Source organism: Felis catus, chromosome A1 (genome assembly GCF_018350175.1).
Source record: "Felis catus isolate Fca126 chromosome A1, F.catus_Fca126_mat1.0, whole genome shotgun sequence".
Lineage (NCBI taxonomy): Eukaryota > Metazoa > Chordata > Mammalia > Carnivora > Felidae > Felis > Felis catus.
In genome coordinates this window covers 193,419,392-193,431,709 of record NC_058368.1, presented here as the reverse complement: position 1 = coordinate 193,431,709, position 12,318 = coordinate 193,419,392, and the positions used below count along the sequence as shown (strand labels likewise).

Sequence of the window (12,318 nt, the reverse complement as noted above, 5' to 3'; positions counted from 1 at the left end):
CTGTAATTAAATCTTGCAGTAATATGTCACATTTGTCAAAACGAATCAACCAATAATGGTATATTATTATTAGCTAACACTAAATATTTGGTTGGCTAATCCTTTGGAAAGATAGGTATGTCCAGCCCACATTTAGGAGTAGAGCATTATGCTCCATTTCTTTCAAGGCAGAGAAGCTACATAAACTATTTGGAATTTTGCCTAGGAGATTTGAATATTCTTCCCCATTTATTTACCCATTTAATCATTCATTGATATCAATATGGTTTTATGGATATTTATTTTATACTTTGGGTTATAATCCAATACTACCTCATTGATTTTGTTGCTCAAATTGAGAAATGCTTTGTAATTTTAAACCTGTATTTAAAAGTGAAATATGATTTAGAGAATATAATTATATTCTTGAGCTCCTTACCATATAACAAAATGCTAGGCACATATGATTAAACAGTAAATACTATTTGGTTAACTTATTAATTTTAAATATGTATTAAATCATTTCCAAATGTCTAGTGTCATGTTCCATGATGGGTTACAGATGCATAAGGCTGCCTCAGGACCTATAATCTTATTAGGAAAATAAACATATACAAAACAATGAGAAAATAGGTCAACACTTTACATAGTACCAAGCTTGTGTCATTTTCACAGTTTGAGAATGACAGATCTCAGAGACTGAGTGATCAGTTTGGATGTATCAATCATGATGTCCCAGAAGAGACTGAAAACAATTTAGACAGAAGGAAAGGGGAGGTGGGGAGTCTTTTAAGCACACAGAATATAACAAGTTTGAATCTATTCAATTTGAACATGTTCACAAATTGTCAAATTAAAAGCATTCTAAAATCATCTTTCCTTTAAGAAGAATATCCCATAGCCTCTTTATTTTTGTTTTTCTCTTTCTGTCCAAAATGTGCATGACAGAATCCAGCAAACAATAATTCTCTATTTTTCCATCGTGGTTTTGAGCTGCCAAAACCCCTTCACACATTGGCTCATGGATCCCCACAGTTGCCACTGTGAGAGAGGCAATTACAAAAGATATTACCTATAGCTCCATTTTGCACATGGGCAAAGGAAGACCTCTGATTTGCAGTATGTTATGCAAGTTGCAAATGGGAGAGGTGGGTCTAGGACCCAGGACTCCTGACTCCAAATCCAGCGTTCTCTGTTCATTATTCTGGGTGTTTCTGTTTGGGAAACCTTGGATAGAATGGGAGATAGGAGAGATAGAGACCCTGAAAACATGGCTTGTGGCTTTTTAGGTCTTTTGTGCCCTTGCTTTCCCTTCTCAAGTAAAATTTGATGTGACAGCCTCAAAGACCAAGAGAGGCTACCAAGGCTTTGTCTTCCTTTCTTCCCAGGAAAAGAGCATTCCACGTCACTGTTCTTTGCCAGTTTAACAGGGTGTTTAATAAAAACCACACATGACTTCCAAACCTGGTCCTATTCAGGGAAGCCAGCAATGGTACTACTTAGCTATCACTTAGGCCAGTGAAGGCTAGAAGTGGACACAGATCTCTCCTCACCTGACACAGTGAACATTCTGAGCCTGCCTGGCCCCATGGCCTCCCCAGGCATTCTGCACACTTGGCTCTCTGCTAGGAAGGGAGCAGAGAGAGCAAGCAAACACCAGCAGGAACGCTTCTTTAAGGTCCTTTGAAGGGTTCACTCAGCGGGAGAGTGATGGTTTTGAAATTTTCAGCTCAGCAGAGCCTTAAGCCCTGTTTTAAAGGGAAGCTTTGGTCAATAGAAATTTGGTCCTTAGAACTCACTTTCCCTCTTTTCCTTTGTATGTTTTAACACTTAGTACGTTTGGGGACTACCTGACTATGAATTCGTTATTGAGACTTTCAAGAGTCAGGATCTCTGGAGGTCTGTGTCATGGATCCTGCACCCCCTTTTGCAGTTTTTGAGAGTCTGTTCTCCCCAGGATGGTTGCCTGTGGGGGGTCACCAAATCTTTTTCAAGAACTCAGACTGTAGTCAAAGTGCCAGGGGTCTGTATTTTGGTCCCTCCATTTCACAGGCATGTGGCTTCAGACAAGTCACTTAAAGTCTCTAAGTCTCACGTTCTCCATCTGAAAAAAGCAGTAATAGAAGTTCTTGCTGCAGAGGATCACTGTGAGTATTCAGGGAGCTAATACATGGTGCCTTGCCCATAGAAATAGTCTTTAAATGTTAACACTATTACTAGCTATTATTGAGCAAATTTCACTACTTCTAAGTGCCATACAAAATATCAAAATGGATAAAAGACCACTCCTGCCTTCATGTCATCATCTAGAAGAAGCTCTTGAGACTGGCATGTAGATAATCAACCACAAATAATACATATGCAACCAAAAATGCTAAGGCTTGGTGAAGAGGTATAGTCAAGCAATGTGGGGGAGGATCCAGGGATAAAATAGCACAGGCTATTGGGGCTGATACATTTCACTGAATTTGGGTAGTATCAGAGAGGAGATAACTGAGGTTCAAATTGTGGGTCATGTCTAGTGCATCTTAGAGGAAAGAAATAATAAATAAGCAAGAAAACAGCAGGGATCTAAAGAGAGAATAACATCCATTTGTAGGAACATAGGTGCAAAAGTTTGATAGACAAGACTGAAAACGGTTAATGTTCAGAATAGGGAGAACTTTGAATGCCAAGCTACAGAACTGAGGGCATTGCTGAGGTTCTAAGGCAGTCCAGAGGAGAATAGATTTTTATTGGTATTTATCAGCCTCCCTTAAGTGCATTTGGATTTGCATTTCCTTCTCAAGATTTCTTCCCCCCTTCCCTTCTTTCAGTAAATATCTATTACACTCCTGAGTTCATGATGTGGTCCACCAAAGAGCATACAGAGGTGCCTATCTGTCCTATGGTACTTTAACAAAATTAAGTGAAGGTCAAACCATGGTGACTGGCATTAAACAGTATAAGTTTAATCAGGGTTCACCAATGTGGGGCTACTGACTTTATATAATTTCCTTCCTTCAGCCAAAAGCTGACCTAAAGTCCATTGCTAATTCTAGCTTAATACTTTTTATCACCTCAACTAGATTATTCTGTCCAGAAAAATTTATTGAGCCTCTACTAGACTAGATTCTTTAGAAAGCATGAAAGAAGTGTAGGTCACAATACTTATCCTAAATACTGTAATCTTGTAGGTGGATAATACTCATGAAATTGTTTGAAAATAGTACAAGCCTGCCAATGAGTTTGCCTCCAATTCAGATATCTAAATTGATTGGTTATATAATATGGAGATAGATTTTGGGTGGTCAGAAAGGGTCAAGATCATAAGTAAAGGTCAAGAGAAAGTACGACTTTAAAGTAAGTTAAAGGAGAGGAGAAATAGCTATGGTCAGAGTCCTGGGACATGTGGAGTCCCAGGGGAAAATGAGGAAAATTATCAATTTGACCAAAGAGTGTGCAGGGAGATGAAGTTGGCTAGATTAGGTAGGCAGAGGTACTGAGTGCCTTGGATGCCCAACAGGACTGGTCACAGGTGGTTTATAGTGTAAGCCATCTCCTCCCGTTTGGTAATGGAAATCTGGAGATTGTAGAGAATGGCTTTCAAATAGGAGGAAAAGAGAGACGCTTTCCAATCCAGAATTTCATTAGGAAAGAACGTCATGTGTCTACCAGGTTTCTCACCATGTTCCTCAAAGAAGGCATGGAGAATTTCAAACCATTTCCCCAAGGGGAATGAATTCATAGAAAATGATGGTCTCAGAGTTTGGACTGAAAAATGAACATCCTGATGGGACCAAAGATAAGTACCTGTCTGTTCCTTGTCTGGCTAGGGGATGGAGGAAACCAGGAAAGAAGGCAGATAGGTGTCTGCCACCTTGAAACGTTGCTGCTAAAACTTTATTTCAGAGTTTCCCTATGTCTGGCAGCCTATGAATTTGGGTTAAGGTAAACTTTGCACAGATTGCCAACCTGAATCTTCCAGACCAGGAAGGTGACGCCTTCTGTTTATTTCAAATGTAACAGTAGCCTTGACTGTCAGAGTTGCATCAAAACCTTTAATCCCACCTGGAACATCCTCATCTTGGTCTTCAGGGACATTCTTGTGTTATAAGGAAAGTACAAGTCTAATCTGATCAAATACTTGAGGGTAAAGCTGATTCCCCTTGAGGTAGTGAGTTTGCCACTACTGGAAGTTTTCAAGCAAAGGACGATTTGGCAGGGAATTTGTCACAAGAGAATTTATCAGTGGTGTTCAGAATGATGATAATAGCTAACAATGAGCATGACCTGGGTGCTAGGCTCTGTATTTAACACTTTACATGCTTTCTCTGCTATATCTCTGTGAGGTTAAGGGTTGCTGTTATCCCTATTTTATTTACTTATTTTTGAGAGAGAGAGAGAGAGAGAGAGAGAGAGAGAGAGAAGAGAGAGAGCATAAGTGGGGAAGGGCAGAGAGAAGGAAAGAGAGAATCCCAAGCAGCCTCTGAACTGTGGGATCCCACAAACTGAGATCATGACCTGAGCCAAAACCAAGAGTTGGACACTCAACCGACTGAGCCACCCAGGTGTCCTGATCCACATTTTATGAACAAGAAACCAGAAGCCCAATGAGTTTAGAATCTTTCTACCCACAGAGTTTGGAATCTTGCCAAAGATTCTATAGCTAATAAGTCGTGGAGTTAAGACTTGAACCAAGCCTGTCCACACTCTTATTTAACTTTTTATTTTCAGAAAAGTGCACTGAAGTCCGTGCTTTTCACAGTGATACTATACTAAAATGACTTTTATATATCTTCTAGGCTGGCTATTTCATAATTTCACTGCTAAAGATGAAGTCTCTTTGGTTCCTGACCTTTCACTGTGACATGAAGGACTTGGGATTAAGTTTCATTTACTTGTGTATATGTTTTTTGTTATCATGGTATGTGTCTAAGGCAAAGATGAAAATCAGATCAGAGTTTTTTTTTTTTAAAATGAGAGGACAGCAGAAAACATTTCTTCAAACGTTTCTCTAACCCCAGAGAGCTAGGGCTTCAACAAAAGAACTTATAAGTAAAGAGTACACAGCCAAGGGGTCCAACAGCACATCCTAGGACTCTGGAATGCCAGGTGGGAGAGCTGGTTTGCCACTCAGCTCAAACCCTTGTTCACAGGAGAGTCACAGGCAAGTCCCTGAGATGACTGTAATTTTTCAGGTTGGAAGAAACCTTAGAGCACCCTCCTCCCCACTGTTTTAAATTATGCTCTACAGGAACAAAGAACTCACAGTTTACTCTTCAAATATTCATTGTGAACCTACTGTGTACAGGAGCTGCCTCTGGAATGCTCTGGGGGAAGGAGGAACAAAGAGACAAATTTGCCCTCTCCTCCCCTCTATCTGACCATGCCCTCCATTATCATCTGCTTTGTATTGGGATTGCAGTCAAGATTTATTTTAAAGAAAAGACTACAAAGCCTAAATTCCTTTTAAACAACGTCTGTTCTAACATTCCCACTTGACAGACAGAAAAACCATCATCGCTAGTAAGTGGTCATGTGTGGAGTAAGACTCTTCCCACTTTCACTGTATTTCATACTGCCCTGGACTTCAATTCCCATTATCAATGATGGAGCAGTGGGACCAGATCCTCTCTAGTGGTATTTTCCAAGGCTAAAGTGCTTTAATTTTCTGAATTTCTTGAACATTCACTATTTGCCCAGTATTTTCTTTGGTCACATAGCAGTCATGGCTTTTCAGTCCTTGATGGCTATAATTCCTTTTCTTTCTGTCTCTCTGTGTTCTTTGTATTCAGGCTGGGGAGCCATATTGGATATCGGTCTGGGCTTTGTTTAATCATACTGAGCTTATGCCATGGGTCTCAGGGAAACTGGGAGGATCAATAGATTATCACAATTACCTGTCTTTATGGAGTGTTCAAAGTAATGAGGGCCTAAGAAGCTGGAGCCCATTTTCATATTGAATATGTAAATACCTACAGATCTGCTTTACAAGTTCTAGGACGTCCTGGAAGGGTGTCCATATATCTTACATCAGGACTGTTGGCCTTGAAAGCATGGTGTGATGGTTAGCAACCGACAGGCCTACCTAACCAAGAATCCAGTATATGCCATTTGCCACTGGCTAGCTGTGTTCTTGAGCCTCAACTTTCCCATCTGTAAGAGAGATCCAATAATTCTTGAGTCATAGGAACATTTAACTGGTATGCAGAGAGTTTAGTACAGAGTTAGATATATAGTAAGCTCTCGATAAACAGTAATGCTATTAATATATTTTTTGTCATGGTTTATAATCTCCAGGAAGCCTCAGAATGAGTCCTTTTTCAGGGAGTTGCTAACAGTGAGAGAGAGAGAAAGGGAGAGAGAGAGAACAAAAGAAAGGGGTTTGAGAAATAGAATTTGATGTGTTACTTTGGCATAGTTTTAGTTCTCTATGTGCAAATTAACTTGGTGGCCTTGAACTTTCTCAAGCTGTTACACTAGAATAAAATCAAGCTCAGTGTTCATGACTTCCTAATCAAGCAGAGGAGAGTTACCTTCAGAAGTTACAGAATGGCAGCTCACAGATGAAATGTGTGTGCCCCACAAAGGTTTCTAAATTTTTTTTTTCAACGTTTTATTTTTATTTTTGGGACAGAGAGAGACAGAGCATGAACGGGGGAGGGGCAGAGAGAGAGGGAGACACAGAATGGGAAACAGGCTCCAGGCTCTGAGCCATCAGCCCAGAGCCCGACGCGGGGCTCGAACTCACGGACCGCGAGATCGTGACCTGGCTGAAGTCGGACGCTTAACCGACTGCGCCACCCAGGCGCCCCCAAAGGTTTCTAAATTTTTATGTATTTATGTATTTATTAAAGTTTATTTATTTTGAAAGAGAGAGAGCATGCATGAGAGAGGGGGAGGGGCAGAGAGAGAGAGAGAGAGAGAGAGAGAGAGAGAGAATTCCAAGCAGGCCCCGTGCTATCAGTGCAGAGCCCAATGGAGGGCTTGATCTGTGAATTGTGAGATCTTAACCTGAGCCGAAATCAAGAGTTGGCCACTTAACCGAGGTTTCTAAATTTTTAAAAATTAGTTGCTAGCTTTTTAAAATCCAGGTATTTCAGGGGCACCTGGGTGGCTCAGTGGATTAAGCACAGTCGGACTCTTGATTTCGACTCAGGTCATAATCTCATGGTTTGTGGAATAGAGCCCCACGTGGGGCTCTGCACTGACAGCATGGAACCTGCTTGAGATTCTCTCTCTTCCTCTCTCTCTCTTTGCCACTCCCCTGGTTGTGCAAACACATTCTCTCCTTCTCTGTCTCTCAAAATAAATACACATTAAAAATAAATAAAATCTAGGTATTTCATTTGAAAATCTAGGTTTCTGGCTTCTCTCTCATTTTTTATTTTCTTAAATTATGAAGTCTAACATACATACTCAAAGCAAAACTATATAGCTCAGTTATCACAAATTAACTCCAAGTAGCCACCACCCAGGTCAAGAAATTTAATGTTGCCAGCCCCCGGGGAGCTTTCTCTCACCCCTTTTCAACACTATATATAGTCCCACCAAAGAGATTCTCTGTTGACTCATCACCTCTTTGTTTTCCTTTAGATTTTCCACCTAAGCACACATTCCTAAATGTCACAGTTTAATTTTGCCTACTCTCTGAAATTTATATAAAGGGAGTCATTAAGTATAATGTTGTGTATGTGTATCTGTTTTCCTTTGCTCAGTATTATACTTATGGGATTCATCCATGATATTGCATATGGGTATATTTTACTCATTTTCATTTCTGTATAGGATTCTATTGTATGAATGTGTCACAATTCATCCATAATTCTACTGTTGATGGACATGTGGGCTCTTTACACTTTTGAATAATGACTCTATAAATACTCTTGTATATGTCTCTTGGTGCACATGTGCACGTATTTCTGTTGGATGTAAACCTAGCAATGATATGAGAATGTTCTGTTTCGATAGATACTGCCAAATAGTTTCCAAAGTGGCTGTACCAATTTACACTCCCACCATCAGTATGTGACAGTTCTCAATGCTCCAAATTCTCTCAAATGCTTGGGATTGTCAATTATTTTAATTTTAGCTCTTGTGGTGGGGGTGTAGTGATAACTCATTGTGATTTTAATTTGTTTTTCTCCCGATTATTTGTGAGGTTTAGCTTCATTTCATATGTTTATTGAAGTGTTGATATGCTTTTGAAAGTAGTAACAGTTCATGCCTTTTGCCCACTTTCCTACTGGGTCATCTGTGCTTTTCTTACTGATTTAGAGATGTTCTAGATGTGAACTCTTGGTCAAGTGTGTCTCTTGTAAATATCTTCCTTTATTTAGCTTATATTTTCAGTCTCTTAACAGTATCTCCTGATGTGAAGAACAGAAATTGTTCATTTTAACGCAGTCCAATATACCAGTTTTTTTTTTTCTTTTATGGATAGTTTTATATTCTGTTTAAGAAGACTTTTCTTACCCTGAGGTCATGGAGATATTCTCCTGTATTACCTTCTGGCGGCTTTATGTTTTCCCATTCACATTAACATTCCATCTGGAATTGATTTTTGCATATGGTGTGATATAGGGATCTAGAATCAATTTTTCCATATAGATATCCAACTGATGGCCTCATTTATTGAAAAGTTCATCCTTTCTCCACTGAGCTTAAGTGGCATCTTTGTCATAAATCACGTGACCAAGTACATGTAGTTCTGTTTCTGGTCTTTCTTTTCTATGCCATTGGTCTGTTTATGTATCTTAGGTCTTATATTTAACCTATCTTGATAGAAGGGATAGCAAGTCTATCCACCTTTTCTTCTTCAAAATTGTTTTGGATCTGTTGTTAGACCTTTACATTTTTATGTAAATTTTAAAATCAACATGTTAAATTATGAAAAAAATATCTATAGGGGTGACATTTAATTGGGTTGGCATTTACCTTACATATCAGTTTGGGAGAAGTGATGAATTTAAATATCAAGTCTCTCAATCCAGTAACATAATATATTGCTCCATTTATTTAGATCTTATATTTCTTTCAGTAATGTTTTGTAGTTTTCAGTATAGAAACCTTGCACATCTTTTGATAGATTTATTTTCTAAGTATTTAATTTTTTTGATGTTATAAACAGTATCTTTAGAAATACTATGATTAGAGGCACCTGGGTGGCTCAGTCAGTTAAGTGTCCAACTCTTGGTTTTGGCTCAGGTCATGATCTCATGGTTTGTGAGTTCGAGCCCCACATCGGGCTCCGTGCTGACATGGTAGAGTCTGCTTGATGTTCTCTTTCTCCCTCTCTGTGTCCCTCTCCCTCCCCTGTTTGCATCCTGTCTCTCTCTCTCAGAATAAATAAATAAGCTTTTTAAAAAAATGCTATAATTATTTGTTGCTGGCATATTGAAATAGAATGATATTTTATATTGATTTCATGTCCAGTGACCTTGCTCTGTTCATTGAGCAATTCTAATATTTTCCTGTACTGTTTTTTTGGTTTTCTATGAATATAGTCCTGTCAGCTGTGAATAGTGACAGAATTATTTTTTCCTTGCCACGTTGGTCATGATATTATCTCTTATAACCTGTTTACTAATATTTTCTTTAAGATTTTTTACCTGGATTTGCAACAACATGAATGGAACTACAGAATATTATGCTAAGCAAAATAAGTCAGTCAGAAAAACAAATACCATATGATTTCACTCATCTGTGGAATTTAAGAAACAAAACAAACAAGCAATGGGGAAAAAAAAAGAGAGAGAGGCAAACCAGGAAACAGACTCTTAATTATAGAGAACAAACTGATGGTTACCAGAGGGGAGATAGGCAGGGGGATGGGTGAAATAGGTGATGGGAATTATTTCTCATGATGAGCACAAAGTAATGTATAGAATTTTTGAATCACTATATTGTACACCTGAAACTAATATCATACTGTATGTTAACTAACTAGAATTTAAATAAAAGTAAAAAAAATATTTTTCATCTTGATTATGAAATGAAGTACCTGTAATTTTCTTTTCATATCATGTCCATGTTCGATCCAATATCAAAGTTAGACTAACCTCAGAAGAGTAGGGAGTGCTTCCTTTTCCTATTTCCTGAAAGCATTTGTGTCAGGTGGGTGTTAATTATTCTTTAAGTGTTCAATAGAACTCTGAAGAGAGGTAAGCTGGGCCCAGAGTTTTCTTTGTGTAAAGCTTTAAATGTCTTTCATAGCTATGGCCCTAGTCAATTATGTTACTCTTCTTGTGTCAATTTTGGTAATTTATACTATGTTAGGAATTTGTCCATTTCATCTGTATTTTCAAATATGTTGTCATAAATTTGCTCATAATATCCTCTTTTTCATGTCTGTAGGACTTGTAGTGATGTTACTTTTTATATTACTGACATAACTTGCTCGCTCTTGTACTTTATCTAAGACTCTTTCCAGGGTTGGTTTTGACTTTGTTTTACTTTGTTTCCTTCTCTCTTGCCTTTAGTTTACAGGGTTTTTTTTTTTTTTCCCTAACTTCTTGAAATGGTTGTGTAACTACTGACTATTCTTTATAGCTTTTCTTATTTTCTAATATATGCATATTTAAAACCATGGATTCCCCTCTAATGGTAGGTTTTACTGTGTAATTCATTTCTTGCCTTCTTTCACATTTACTAATTTTTACATTTTTTTCACTTTTTACTCCTCTATTAATTTGGAAATTAGACATCCTTTAAATATTTTTGTGGTTACACTAGACCTTTAAACATTCATTCTTTACTTATCAAATGTTATTGTGTATTGGCATTTATATACTCTTCCCAGAGAGTGCAAAGACTTTGAACATTGTAGCTTTCTTTATTTTCTTGCCAATGTTCATGCCATTATTGCTACATATTTTTTGTGTTTTTAAACTCAACAATATCTTATTGTTGCTATTTTATTCAGTCTGTATTTATTTATATTTCTCCATGTTTATAATTTTTACTTTTTATTCTATTCTGTATCTCTGTTTCCATCTAGAATAATTTTCCTTACCCATGAATACTATCCTTTAATATTTCCACTACTGTGAGTCTGTTAAGAAATATTTTTTCTTTTATTTGTAGAAAAAAAAGTCTTTTTTTTCACATTCTCTCTTGAAAAACGTCAGTGTTAGATATAGTCTATATTTGTAGTTATTTTCTCTCAGCATTTTAAAGATATAATTCAGTTGTTTCTTAAAAAGAGTTGCATTGTTGACCGTTTTGCAGTAATCTGTCTCCTATTACTCTTTCAACTATGGATGCTTTTTCTTTTTTTAACTTTTTTTAGTGTTTATTTTTGAGAGACAGAGACAGAGCACGAGTGGGGGAGGAACAGAGAGGAAGGAAACACAGAAGCTGAAGCAGGCTCCAGGCTTTGAGCTGTCAGCACAGAGTCCGATGGGGGGCTCAAATTCACAAATAGTACCATCATGATGACCCAAGTCGAAAGCTTAACTGACTGAGCCACCCAAGTGTCCCTCAACTATTGATGCTTTTAAGAGTTTCTCTCTGTCTTTGGTTATCAAGAATTTGACTGAGTTGTACCTAAGTGTAATTTATTTTAATTAACATTATTTGGGTACATTGGACTTTTTGATATTATGTCTTAATGTCTTTTATCATGTTTGGAAAACTCTTGCCAATGACTCTTAGAATTACTTCTATATACTTCCTTTCTTCCTTTTTCTCCTGATGACATTCTATTTACTTATATATTAGGGTTTGTCACTCCATCCACTATATCTCCTGCGTTATTTTCTGTATTTTCCATGCTCTTCTCTTTTTTTGCACTTTAATACTATTCATTTCCTTTGATCTATTTTGAAGTTGACAAATTCTCTTTTAAGCTGCAGCCAATCTGCCATTATGCCTATTAAATTCTTGATGTCCGTCTCTGTCCTTTTCAAGTTTTGAATTTCCTTTTGATTATTTTACATTTTTTAGGATTCTGATGAAATTATCAATCTTGTATTTTATCTCCAAGAAGATAGTAAGCATAGCTGATTATAAAATATATGTCTGATTAATATCTTGAGCCCCTATGGATTTGTCCCTATTGTCTCTTTTCTATTCATTTTTATCTATGTTATTTTATCTTCTGGTGTAACTGGTTATTTTTTATTATGTGCTAGACATCGTATTTGAGAATTTTCTGTAGAAACAATTTGAGGCCTGGGGTAATGTTATCTTTCTATCTAATAAATACATATTTTCCTGTTGTACTAGCAATCCATTATCATTTTAATCCTGCTTCAGAGACTGAGATGATTTGAAGCTACACTGCAGTCCCTACAAGCACATGTCTATTTCCAGTTCATTTTTACTCCTTGGACAGCTCTTCTAGGTACCAAAATA

The 12,318-nt window shown here is 37.5% G+C and overlaps 1 protein-coding gene and 1 long non-coding RNA gene across 4 annotated transcripts in view; one reads left to right on the top strand and one right to left on the bottom strand.

Annotated features, from left to right (window-relative positions):
- Positions 1-12,318, top strand: part of GRIA1 (glutamate ionotropic receptor AMPA type subunit 1) — a 306,263-nt gene that overhangs the window by 106,784 nt on the left and 187,161 nt on the right. The gene's annotated exons all lie outside the window — the stretch shown is intronic.
- The window catches only part of LOC123379842, a 116,136-nt gene that overhangs the window by 33,036 nt on the left and 70,782 nt on the right, over positions 1-12,318 (bottom strand). The window contains exon 4 of one of the 2 annotated variants that reach the window (XR_006584751.1): positions 283-1,727. The exons of the other annotated variant lie outside the window; for it this stretch is intronic. This is a non-coding gene — a long non-coding RNA (uncharacterized LOC123379842). Of the gene's footprint in view, positions 1-282; positions 1,728-12,318 lie in introns of those variants that run through there. 2 annotated transcript variants of the gene reach the window in all.